This window comes from Lactuca sativa, chromosome 7 (genome assembly GCF_002870075.4).
Source record: "Lactuca sativa cultivar Salinas chromosome 7, Lsat_Salinas_v11, whole genome shotgun sequence".
NCBI classification, from domain to species: Eukaryota; Viridiplantae; Streptophyta; class Magnoliopsida; order Asterales; family Asteraceae; genus Lactuca; species Lactuca sativa.
Window position 1 is genome coordinate 87,222,211 of NC_056629.2, and position 11,481 is coordinate 87,233,691.

Genomic DNA, 11,481 nt, shown 5'->3' on the forward strand with positions numbered 1-11,481 from the left:
GATGTTTATTATTTCAAAGGTCTGAGGCATAACCTCATCTCCATCAGTCGACTTTCTGAAGCTGGCTACAAGGTGTACTTCAGCTAGTAAGAGGGAAACATCACTGATATTGCCATATTTATTCACATATTTTGTGCATTATTGTGAGAACCTATAATTTCTTTCTTGAAAAAGTCAACTTTGTCAACTAAAGTCAAACTTATCAATCAAAGGTCAAACTTATTTCCATTATTATCTTAATATAGTTAGGGTAAGGAACTTATAGGCATAAAAACCTAGTATCATTAGGTGTTGTGTGTTCTGGAGGGAAGTCGTTTAAGGTCCCTCGCAGCCGCAAACAAGGCTTCGTAGCCGTGAACCTCCCTCGGACCGCAAATACTTCACGGTCATGAATTGAAGCCGTGAACTCTTTGGCCTTGATCTCTACCATATATATATATATATATATATATATATATATATATATATATATATATATATATATATATTAGTGTTGACTGATTTTTGTCTCACTTCTTAACTTCTGACCATGAACTCAAGACTTTTGCTCTCAAGATCTCCAACCACAAACACCTTTTCTCTCTTAAATATCATCCTATTACTTTTGAATCTCCTTAGAAACGGCTTAGATCTTCAAGTGTTCTTCATCTCTTCAAGATCCTTTGGGTCGTGAACCCTTGAATGATCATCATTTGTCAAAAACAGCAAGTCGTGAACTCAAGAACCCCAAGTGTTCTTGGACCTTGAACACCCAACTGGTTGCGAACCCCTTCCAACCTCTTCTTTTCGAATCTACACCCTCTTTTGTATGTTAAACTTGCAACTCAATTCATTTCCTTGCTATATTTATGATTATGATCACTAAATGTATACATACATACATATATATATATATATATATATACATACATATATATATATATATATATACATATATATATATATATACATATATATATATATATATATATATATATATATATATATATATATATATATATATATATGAATTGTTGGGTTTTTGAGCATTCTAACACTCCTAAGGTGTACGTGCAACCATAGAAACCATGGATCTATGTTTTACTATGATACATGCAAAATTGATTTTCCAAGGTTCTTAACCTATCTAGCATTCCATTGGGGTACTTTTAAACATAAATGCTAGAAGAAGAACATACCTTTTGTAGTTTGGATTCCTTGAGAATCTTGTGAGCCTAGCACATACCTCAAGTGTGATGCCTCAAATGTCTTACACAACACTACAACTCTTGGAATAGACTTAAGAGAAGTTCATTTACACCTCAAAATCGGCTAGCCCTCTATCTTGTACAAGTAGTGCCAATTTTGCTAGACTAGGTATCTTTATATAGTTGTGACACAAGTAGGGTTACACCATGTAAACCCTAATTTTCATGGCTTTTCATATTCCAAGATCCATGGTTTTGTAACCTCCATGGTTTATCCATGGAGCACCTTATGGGTTTTAGCCTAATCCATACAAACCATGGATCATTAGCCCACTATATAAGAATAGATTATTTACACAATCAACCCTATATATTTAATTAGTCTCTTTTTGATCACTTAATTAATTTCAAATCAATTCTTTGATCAATGCTAATTAAATAATATTATTAATATATTAGAACTTATAATATATTAATAATCCTTAAGTGTCCTTTCTCTCATTTAGTCTATCCAAGTGTTGCAATGCCATGCAACCTAAATGGACCATGCTAGCCGGGTCAAGTACATCCCAGAAATAGTTATGAACTTAGACACCTAATCCAACAATCTGCCACTTGGATAAGTCTAATAACTATATCTGCAAGAATAACTTCAAGAACCGATCAGCAATCGTAGCTCTTTCAAGGTCTCGCGGAACTGAGATGATGATGATACACCATTTAAGATAAGTGATCATATAATCCTCTATTCAAGATATGAGTCGGACAAATACATGGAACAAGGTCTTACTTATTGTCCAACAGTTTGTTTCCCGATTTCCGATTTGTTTGACATAGAACTTAATTGAACACATCAACTTAGTTCTGACCGGACCAGGTACATGGGTCAACACAAAATCATCGAGGGGCCTTGATATCGCTTCTAATCCAAGAAGGAATAGATAAACTTTGACTCATATGCTTGTTCTACTACTTGTTGAATCATACACAAAGGCACGTTTTATAACATCGAGTTACCAATGCATTTTCGTACAATCAATGTATAACCAACTCATAGGCAACAAGTCATATCTCTAGGTTTGAAGACTTATATGATATTACTGTCTCATGATCACTCGAGATAAATTCCATGAAGTGATACTAGTAAGTGTGGGTTGAATCCAATACTATGAACTTATGAGCACTCATGAATGTTCCAGCAACTCGTGCTATGTCCCATACCTTGGTCATCTTCAATCCAACTTCATGACAGTCTTGATTCATATCTACTTCTAACAAATGACCGACTGTGGATGGTTTGAATAACTTAGTCATTCGGTAAGAATGACCTAGTTATTCTGGAAGTCAAAATATGCAAAGTGAAACACCAAAATAATCGAATCAAATATGGTCTCAGAACTTATGAATATAAATAGAATATCTTTTATTTATCGCCATATTGATTACACATTATTCATTGCATACCGTTTCAAACTATCAACTTTATACTTGAATTAAAAACAATAGTTGTCCCATGCTCCAAGCATGTACACTATGTTTTTTTTCTAAACACTAGTCATGCCATATACCAAGTATGCACACTATGTTTTTTCAAATATTAGTTATGCCACACACCAAGTATACACACAACATTTGTCTACGATCTTTACTCTGTGAAATAGATCGATTGAACATAATTCCAATGATAATCATTTCACAATCCCAAATCCTTACCGCAAATGCAAGAATTCCAAATTCCTGTCATTTACCTAAATCTGTTAGATTCTAAACTTATATGAAGTGATCCTCTTGTAATGATTATACACAAAGTCATAAAGACTTGTCAACAGACATTACAAAGTATTCCAATGGAGATCAACTCCATGGAAACGAAGTCTCATATTCAAATTACATTGCTTTGAACATTCGTCTTGCATTAAGTTTCCTAATCTTACACATATTTAATGAATAACTTCCTCCTATGGGAACATTTCCATATTCCCCTTTTGACTATTACTCCTGAACAAGAGTTGACTCTTTACAGAATATGTCAATATGGTCCTTCCAAAATTAACACTATACTTTCAACTGTCCCTAAGCAACCAATCCTTGCTAAACCTTAGATTGTCCTCGACAATTGCTTAATCAAATTAGAAATATCTAGTTCTAGTACGTTTTCCCTCTTAATGCTCTGGGAATTCGGAAAAATTTAGAACACATGAATATTATAACATATGCAATCGATCCTATATCCGAAGCATATGGGACACTAATCATAAAGACATGATACTAGACCAGTGTTTTGCTATAATATTTCTATTTCTATTTTCCAAGTTCTCATAATTCAGATTATGAAAAGGGATGTTGTAATCATAATCAAATTTTAGAACGCAAATAATGGACCCATATATAGAATTTTCCTTATGTTGAGCCAATCCAACATGAAATTCATATATATATATATATATATATATATATATATATATATATATATCCTTGACTAAAGATGATTAAAACCTCATTCTAAGCTTTTAGAATTGTAATGAAGTATAATTTCCTCTCCTTTAATTATAGCAAAAAAAAAATTTCCCAACTAAAACCTTTTGTTTTTCTATAATTAACATTGCTAACTTGCAACACTTATTATAATTACGTTGCTCCCACTTGCATGATGATTATTAGCATAACACTTATGCTCCCACTAGCTTTAACATGTACTCAGGAATCAGCTGGACTTCTAGAAATCAATATTTTCTTGACCTTCTTACCAAAGTTCATATTTCTGATACAAGATGCTTTAATAAAACTTTATAAAAATCATACACCTTTCCTTAGATAGCACACATGTGTGTCTAAACAATTTCAGAACTATGAAAAGGGACGTCGTAATCATAGTCTCAATTGTTTAGACCTTTTCCATTTCTCACAAGTCCATGTTAGTGTGCCGCTTAACCACACATACTCCACTAACGACTTTGAGAATGCAAATATCATAATTTCTATCTACTTAAAATCTACTTAGTGAAAGCGTTTCCTCACCATCATTTTCATGAATCGGAGAGAAACCTTATGACACTTAGATTTTATGGTGTATGTGTTCCTATTCATGTGAATTTGTCAAAACCATAATCACAAGACAAGGTTAGTGACAAATCAAAACTCTTATGGATTGAACTTGTGCAGTCTTATCTTCTTGCCACCTGGCAGCACAAGGGCTTGCCATTGCTTCCAAGTTGTTTGGAAACCAATTGAGAACTCTCAGAACTCATATGCAAAGCCAACTTCAACTGGAATGGGTACATAAATAGGAATATGTCAACACGATAGGTTATAAACCTCAAATCGTGTGCTAGTGATAAACTATAGGTTTTCTTCTTGATTAGATCTATAAGCTTGTTCAAGATCTTTAAGACTCCCACTGTCATGTTGACATATAAGACTCACTTGCCAAATATTCAAGAGATAGTGCATATTGTTTATCAAGACAAACACTTCACACAATTGGCCTTAGTTGGTCTTTGTTTTATCCAAAACATCACAACTTACCAATTTCAAATGTACAAGAGTAGGACACATTTTACTCTTACATTTGACAAGTGTTATAAACCTTTCTTTAAGATATGTCACTCAAGTTACAATCTGGGAGTATGACTCTAAGACTTGTTTTGGAACGAAGTATGACTCGTCTTCTTGATTTAACCACTTCAATAATTCATGATTCCTCTTCTTAACCATAAGAATGCACTAAGATGTCCTTAGAGCACTAATTGCGATACGGTTTCTTAATCATTAAGATGATCACAAAACATGATACTAAAGTACTCTACCATCTTTTTAGATTTGAGAAGCTTTTATCTTTCTGCCTAATTTGATTCTTCTCATTCGTCATGCAATACATTAAAACTTTTCCAATGTTTCAGAATTATACTTAAACTGGTAATTATAACCATATCTACTTAACTTTACTAAATCATGACAAATAGTCTTATCGATATTCTGTGGTGGACCTTGACCAGTGCACAGGAATGTGTACTGGATCCCTTAGTCCTTCACTTGACTCACATATACATGTAAACAATGAATTAGTCTTAATTTTCCAAAGATTAAAATTCTCATTCATCATACTATATAACTTGCATGATTCCAAGTTTCAGTGCAATTGAAACTTGGTTGATGAGAATATTCTTTATTTGGTAAATTTAGACACTACCACAAATGAAAGAATCTAATTTACATTTCCATTATTGCTAGAACCATACAAACATCAATTTTTCATAAAATGCCATTGCAAGGAGATATAATAAAATAAAGCAATATTTTATTTATTTATCAATGCGGAAAAAACTTTTCCTTACAATGCAACTTTAAATGAAAACTATGCTATTGCACTTCTTCTAGCAATCTATCATAACTCCTAAGTAGTAGCTCAAGAATCCAATCTTCGAACCATGTGATTGAAATCCATATTCGCGACCAGATTCAACATAATCTTTCTTTAGGTTTCCTTCCCTTTGCTTGATCCTGCCAAACACCAAAATGTGACCGAGTCACATTTTGTATTAAGAATCGTCAATAAGGAACTTAGCAGAGTTAGATAGTGGACTTACCTGAAGCAGAGTCAAACCTTTTTGATTTTTCCTTTTCTCTTAGATCTTTCAGCTAGTTAGGGCAGTTTTGCAATCAATGCCCCTTCTCTTGACAATGAAAACATATAGACTCTTTGGGAATGGTACACTAGACTATCACAGACATAGATTTTCACTTTACCTTTTGGTCAACCGGGTTGACCAAGGTCGATCCCTTTCCATTGGGAAGAGAAAGCTTTTCTGGACTTCCAATGTTTCCATTTTCAATGTCCATGGAAGTTTGAGAAATAGACCTTCCACCCATATTTGGTTGACCATTGTGCCACATCATTTCTGACTCAGCAACAACAAGCAAATAAGATAGATCTATTAGGGTCATGTCGTGATCTGTCACATAGTAGTTCTTAATGAACACACTATATGACTCAGGAAGTGATTGAAGAACCCGGTCAATAGCCAACTTCCTTGGGACAACGACACCTAACATTCTAAACCTGTCAATGTGTGACTTCATTCCTAAGACATGAGTGCACACAGGTCTTCCATCTTTATGTTTCATTGCTAATAGGGCTTGAGGGACCTTGGATTTTTCAAGTCTTCGAGCTTGTGGGTCAAAGAGAATAAATGGAGGAGGTGGAGGTAGAGAAGCATGATTTCCATGAGATTTGGGAAGATCATAGTTGTCTAAACCAGTCATCTACAATGGGAGATATTCAAGTTAGTTGATTGAAGTCCTTAATATAACACCCAATATGAAATATTAAGGCTAGGACCCAACACAATATTTTATAACTTAAAAATGGGATGCCGTAATCCAAGCCATAAAATGTTTGAAGGTAGGTGAATGACAATTCACCAATTTCCACCACCAAAAAAGAAATAAATTATTAAGTTTTAATTGATTTTGAAACTCCTAGATTCTTTGAGATTAACTGAACTTTTCAATGGCATGTTTGAATCTCGAGTGAGCCCTTCAGGTTTTGTGACTGGGATGCCGAGAATCACAAAACAAGGTGTGAAATAACCATGCAAATTACTTGGTACCATTAATGTTTACCCCTCAATCGATGTGCCGGTTAACCACACGTGCTCAATCGATACTATGATAAACACTAAATTACCCTTTGCCTACATTGTTAAGTCTAGTTAGTGTGCCGGTTGTGACATCCCCTAATTTCTCGGCCAGAAAATACCGATCTAATTTATGCTTTTTAAAATAAAATCAGAGAAATATTTTTAAAAGATGTTGCGGAATTGGTCCCCAAACAACATATGATAAAAGTTTATCAAAATCCTTCATTAAGAAGGTATATATTTTCCATATATAACAAAACCTCATGATGTCATGTTCCGATACAGATCAAAAGCATAAACAAGACATTATAAGCCTTTCAACAATTATTTACAACTACTGGCCTATAATCCAAAAATCTCTCGTCGTCCTCCGACTATGCTCAGGGTCCACTTCTTGTAACATAAAAAGCTGAGTGGGTCAGGCTTGGGAGCCTGGTGAGCATATAGGGTTTTCAACCCAGAATAATAATAAACTTACTAAGTTCATCAATCAACAATAACCCTGATTACCCGTTCCCGTTATCCTTACTTTATGTTCCTAAACACTTTTCACAAGGGACCTAGCCTAAAGAATATCATAGGGGTGGACACTACTGCTAAGGGGTTTCCTCAGCCATACATGTCCTACAGGCAACCATGAGGGGGATGGAGTACAGCGAATGAACACCCTCAGTTCATTAACACCTACAGGTTGCGGACCTGCTAATGTTTTCCACTGGACTGTCTAGAAAGTCCGTGTGTCACACCCCGAAAACCAAAGGCGGAAACGTTCCCGGGGTTGACTCCATGTTGTGTATCAAATCCAATGTACATAGTAATCACAGTAAACAACCATTACATTACATATATTTGAAAGTTTACATTTGGTTCAAAAGTAAATTGCACAAAGTTATACATATATCATATGAACAAAAGAGACGAGTCTTCGGAGCACTCCATCTTCACCAAAAGATATCGCCGGGTACCTGTCTAACTTGGACCTGAGAATACAAGCAGTTTGAAAATCAGCATAAAGCTGGTGAGTTCATAAGCGGTTTTGTTTTGTGAAAATGTATCGATTTCCTTTAGTTTTCTGAAAAGATTTGATATCCAAGAAAATCCCATATTTTCTTATGTAAAGTAGTTAAGTTATCTTTCGTTACAGTTCTGTTACAGATATAAGTTAACCCCAGGAAAATCCCATATTTTCCTAATTGTAAGATTGATTAGATAACACATAGTATAGTTTAATTCACAAAACTATAATTTAGACGAACTGTAAATAGAAAGTGTTTTGAAAACCTTGGGACTACATCCCGAACCAGTTATAAGATAATTCGATAAAAACCATGGGATCACTATCCCGAAAGTAGATATAAGATAGTTTGATAAACCATGGGATCACTATCCCGAAACTAGATATAAGATAGCTTGATAAAATCATGGGATCATCATCCCGTATAAGATTTAGTTTCAAAACCATGGGATTACCATCCCGAACGAGATATAGACACAAGATCATGGGATTATCATCCCGAACGAAATATAGACATAAAACCATGGGATTACCATCCCGAACGAGATATAGATACAAGACCATGGGATTACCATCCCGAACAGATTTAGATTCTAAACAAATCCTAGCTGTGAATAAGTTTATATTAATACGTATTGTGAGTCGGGTAACCATGCTGATATGACAACGAGACCTCCTTGACGTTAGTCAGACGTCGAATGATATCCAGAATTTGTCACCCCAGGCGTGCCCGCCTAACTGTAGCTAGCAGTTAAGGTGTGGGATTGTCAGTCCCGAATAGATCTATTCAGAAACTCTTCACTCTCCCTCCAGGAGACTCTGGTTACACTTCCGGAGAGGATTTACTTGATCATCCTTAAAGGGTAGTGACTATCTCACAAGCTAGAATTAAACTATTCACAGGATTCTCTTACGATTACAAACATACATAGACTTTAAGACATGATACAGTGAAAAATAGATACATACAATGAAATTATCTGGCGAAAACATTCGAATGATACGGAGATAAACTGAATCAGACATAGTTTTTCTAATAACTTAATACAGATATCAGTACATGATATAAAGAGAAACATAGAACCCCAAATTATTCCCATAATAATTTGATTAGTTTGGTTATTTTCTTAACTAAAATCCATTTAGTTGTAATTGATAATTCATTCCATATGCTCAACATAATACATAAGGAGTAAAAGAGTTTATAAGATTGCCAGATATTATTTGAAATACATAAATGTTATGATTTGAAAACAGTTTTGGTGTGCTTGTATTCTCCCCCTGAAAACAGTTAAAAACAGTGAAAAAGGCGTAGGGGTATGAACTCACTGGACGAGAAGTAGGACGATTTGGATGCTAAGAGTTGATCCGGGGCTTGTAAATATACGAGGTTCCTAATTATAATGTAAAGATACACATTTGTATCTAATTAGAACTTAGATTGATTGGTGGACAGGGACAGTTGCTTCTAGTCGCGAAAACACTCCGATACGAGTGTTTGAAGGGACCCGGGTGACGTTTAAGGATGTGAAATGACACTAGGGACTTGGGACTTGAGTTTACTCCCCATGAGTAAACTTTTAAATGAGTTTACAACCACAAAACACACACATACATGAGTTTACGGCCGTAAACTCATGTGGGTGTGGTTTTGGGTGTTTAAATGGCTTAAATGGCTTACATGGACATGGGAAATGATTTTAGGCTTTGTTCTAAATGCATGGAATGGATTAAAATCACCAAAATGATTAATTTATGGAAGTTTACGGCCTAGCATAGGCTCCTGGCCGTAAACTCCTTAATCCTTATGAAAATGATGCTAAATGTTGTTAAAACCAATCACATGTGATTCTAAAAATTCCCACAAGACTAGAAATGAGTTTATATGGGACATATGAGGGATTTATGGAGTTTACGGCCCATGAAACCCCCTTCATGGCCGTAAACTCTAATATGTCAAGCTACAATGTGTTTCAAGGTCTAAAACTTGCATGAAAGGACTTCTAAAATTCATCTAAAGGCTGTAGGGGTGTTTAGTTTGCATTCTAACACCAAAAATTTTGGAGTTTACGGCCTAAGAACAGGTCTTGGCCGTAAACTCTTAGAAATCCCATAAAAGATGTGTTTAAGGCCTTTAAAGTATTTTTGGTTGGTCCCTTGATTTATTCCAAGGCTTTTGGTGGTGTTGGATGGCTTTCTAACACCTTAGAATTGGATTTATGGCAAGTTTTGGGGAGTTTACGGCCCAAGCATATGCCTTGGCCGTAAACTCATCTAAATCCCTCAAAAATCATGTTTCAAGTGTCCAAATGCTAAAACCAAGGTCCTATAATTCATATCTAAGCCATAGAAGTGATTTGGGAGGGTTTAAGGGCATGAAAAACCCCATTTACATGAGTTTACGGCCTAAGCTTATGCCTTGGCCGTAAAATCCTTCAAAGTCCTCAAAATCAAAGATTTACATGTTCTAAGTCCATATCTTGAAGTCCCTTAGCCATATCTAAAGTCCAAATGAGTCAAGGAAGGAGTTTAAGGGCTAAAAACTCTCTAAAATGGTGTTTACGGCCTAAGCAGCCTCCTGGGCTGTAAACTCACATACATTGTCCAATTTTATGATTATGTGTCTAATTTGGAAGCTAAACATGCTATAGATTAAGGCTAGGAAGGTACCTTAAGGATTTGAAGCCTTAAATTTGAGTTTTGGACACTTAATCTTTGGATTTAGGAGAGAGGTTAGAGAGAGAGAGAGAGTAGAGAGAGAAGGAAAAAGTTTCAAATGAGTGTTTAAACATGTTTATATAGTCCCTAAAACTTGGACACGGTGGAATTCTACCCGATACCGGCCTTAAACGATGCTTTGGGTCGCACCCGATTGAGTTTCCGTCACCCGACGAGGATATTTCTAAAGCTTAAGAAATAAATGTTTTGGGCTAAATTCATGAGTTCTTAAATGATTTGGACCCTCATTGAATGAAAATAAATATATAATTTTAGTTAACTAAGCCCAAAAACGATAACAAGACATTTCGATTTCCGATGAGTTATTCGGGTAGAACGGGTTTTCGGCGATGAACAACTTCGGGTTGTTACATTATCCCCCCCGTTAGAGGGAATTTCGTCTCGAAATTCAAAGAATAAGATACAGGTCAGGGATTGGAATGAAACACGAATGGATTTGTTGCTTCGGATCTTCACTTTCTCAAGTGGAATCAAGTCTCTATTGGGCGTTCTAGTGAATTCTCACTATCGGGACGTGTCCTTGTTTCGTATCTTGACTCTCTCTCAATTCACAATATCAATCTGCTTTCTCGTGGAAGCTCCAACCCTGAATGACTTCGGTTTCCTCAAGAGAAATCACTAGGGTTTCGTTGGGTAGACGCTTCTAAGGATTCGAGACGTGATGGTCTAGATAGATATTACCAAGCTCTAAGGGCATCCGAAACCTGAAGGTTGCTGAATCGATCTCTATGAAGATCTCAAAAGGTTTGATGTGAGACTAAACTATATGCTCGAAAGAAACTCCCGGGAATCCTTCGGGATAGGCATTTAGAGGGAATAGTTGTCAACTTCCCGTTTCTCAATAATTACAGAAACGAGGGATGCGTGATAATTCACGTTGGGAAAACTTTTGAGTTCTAAG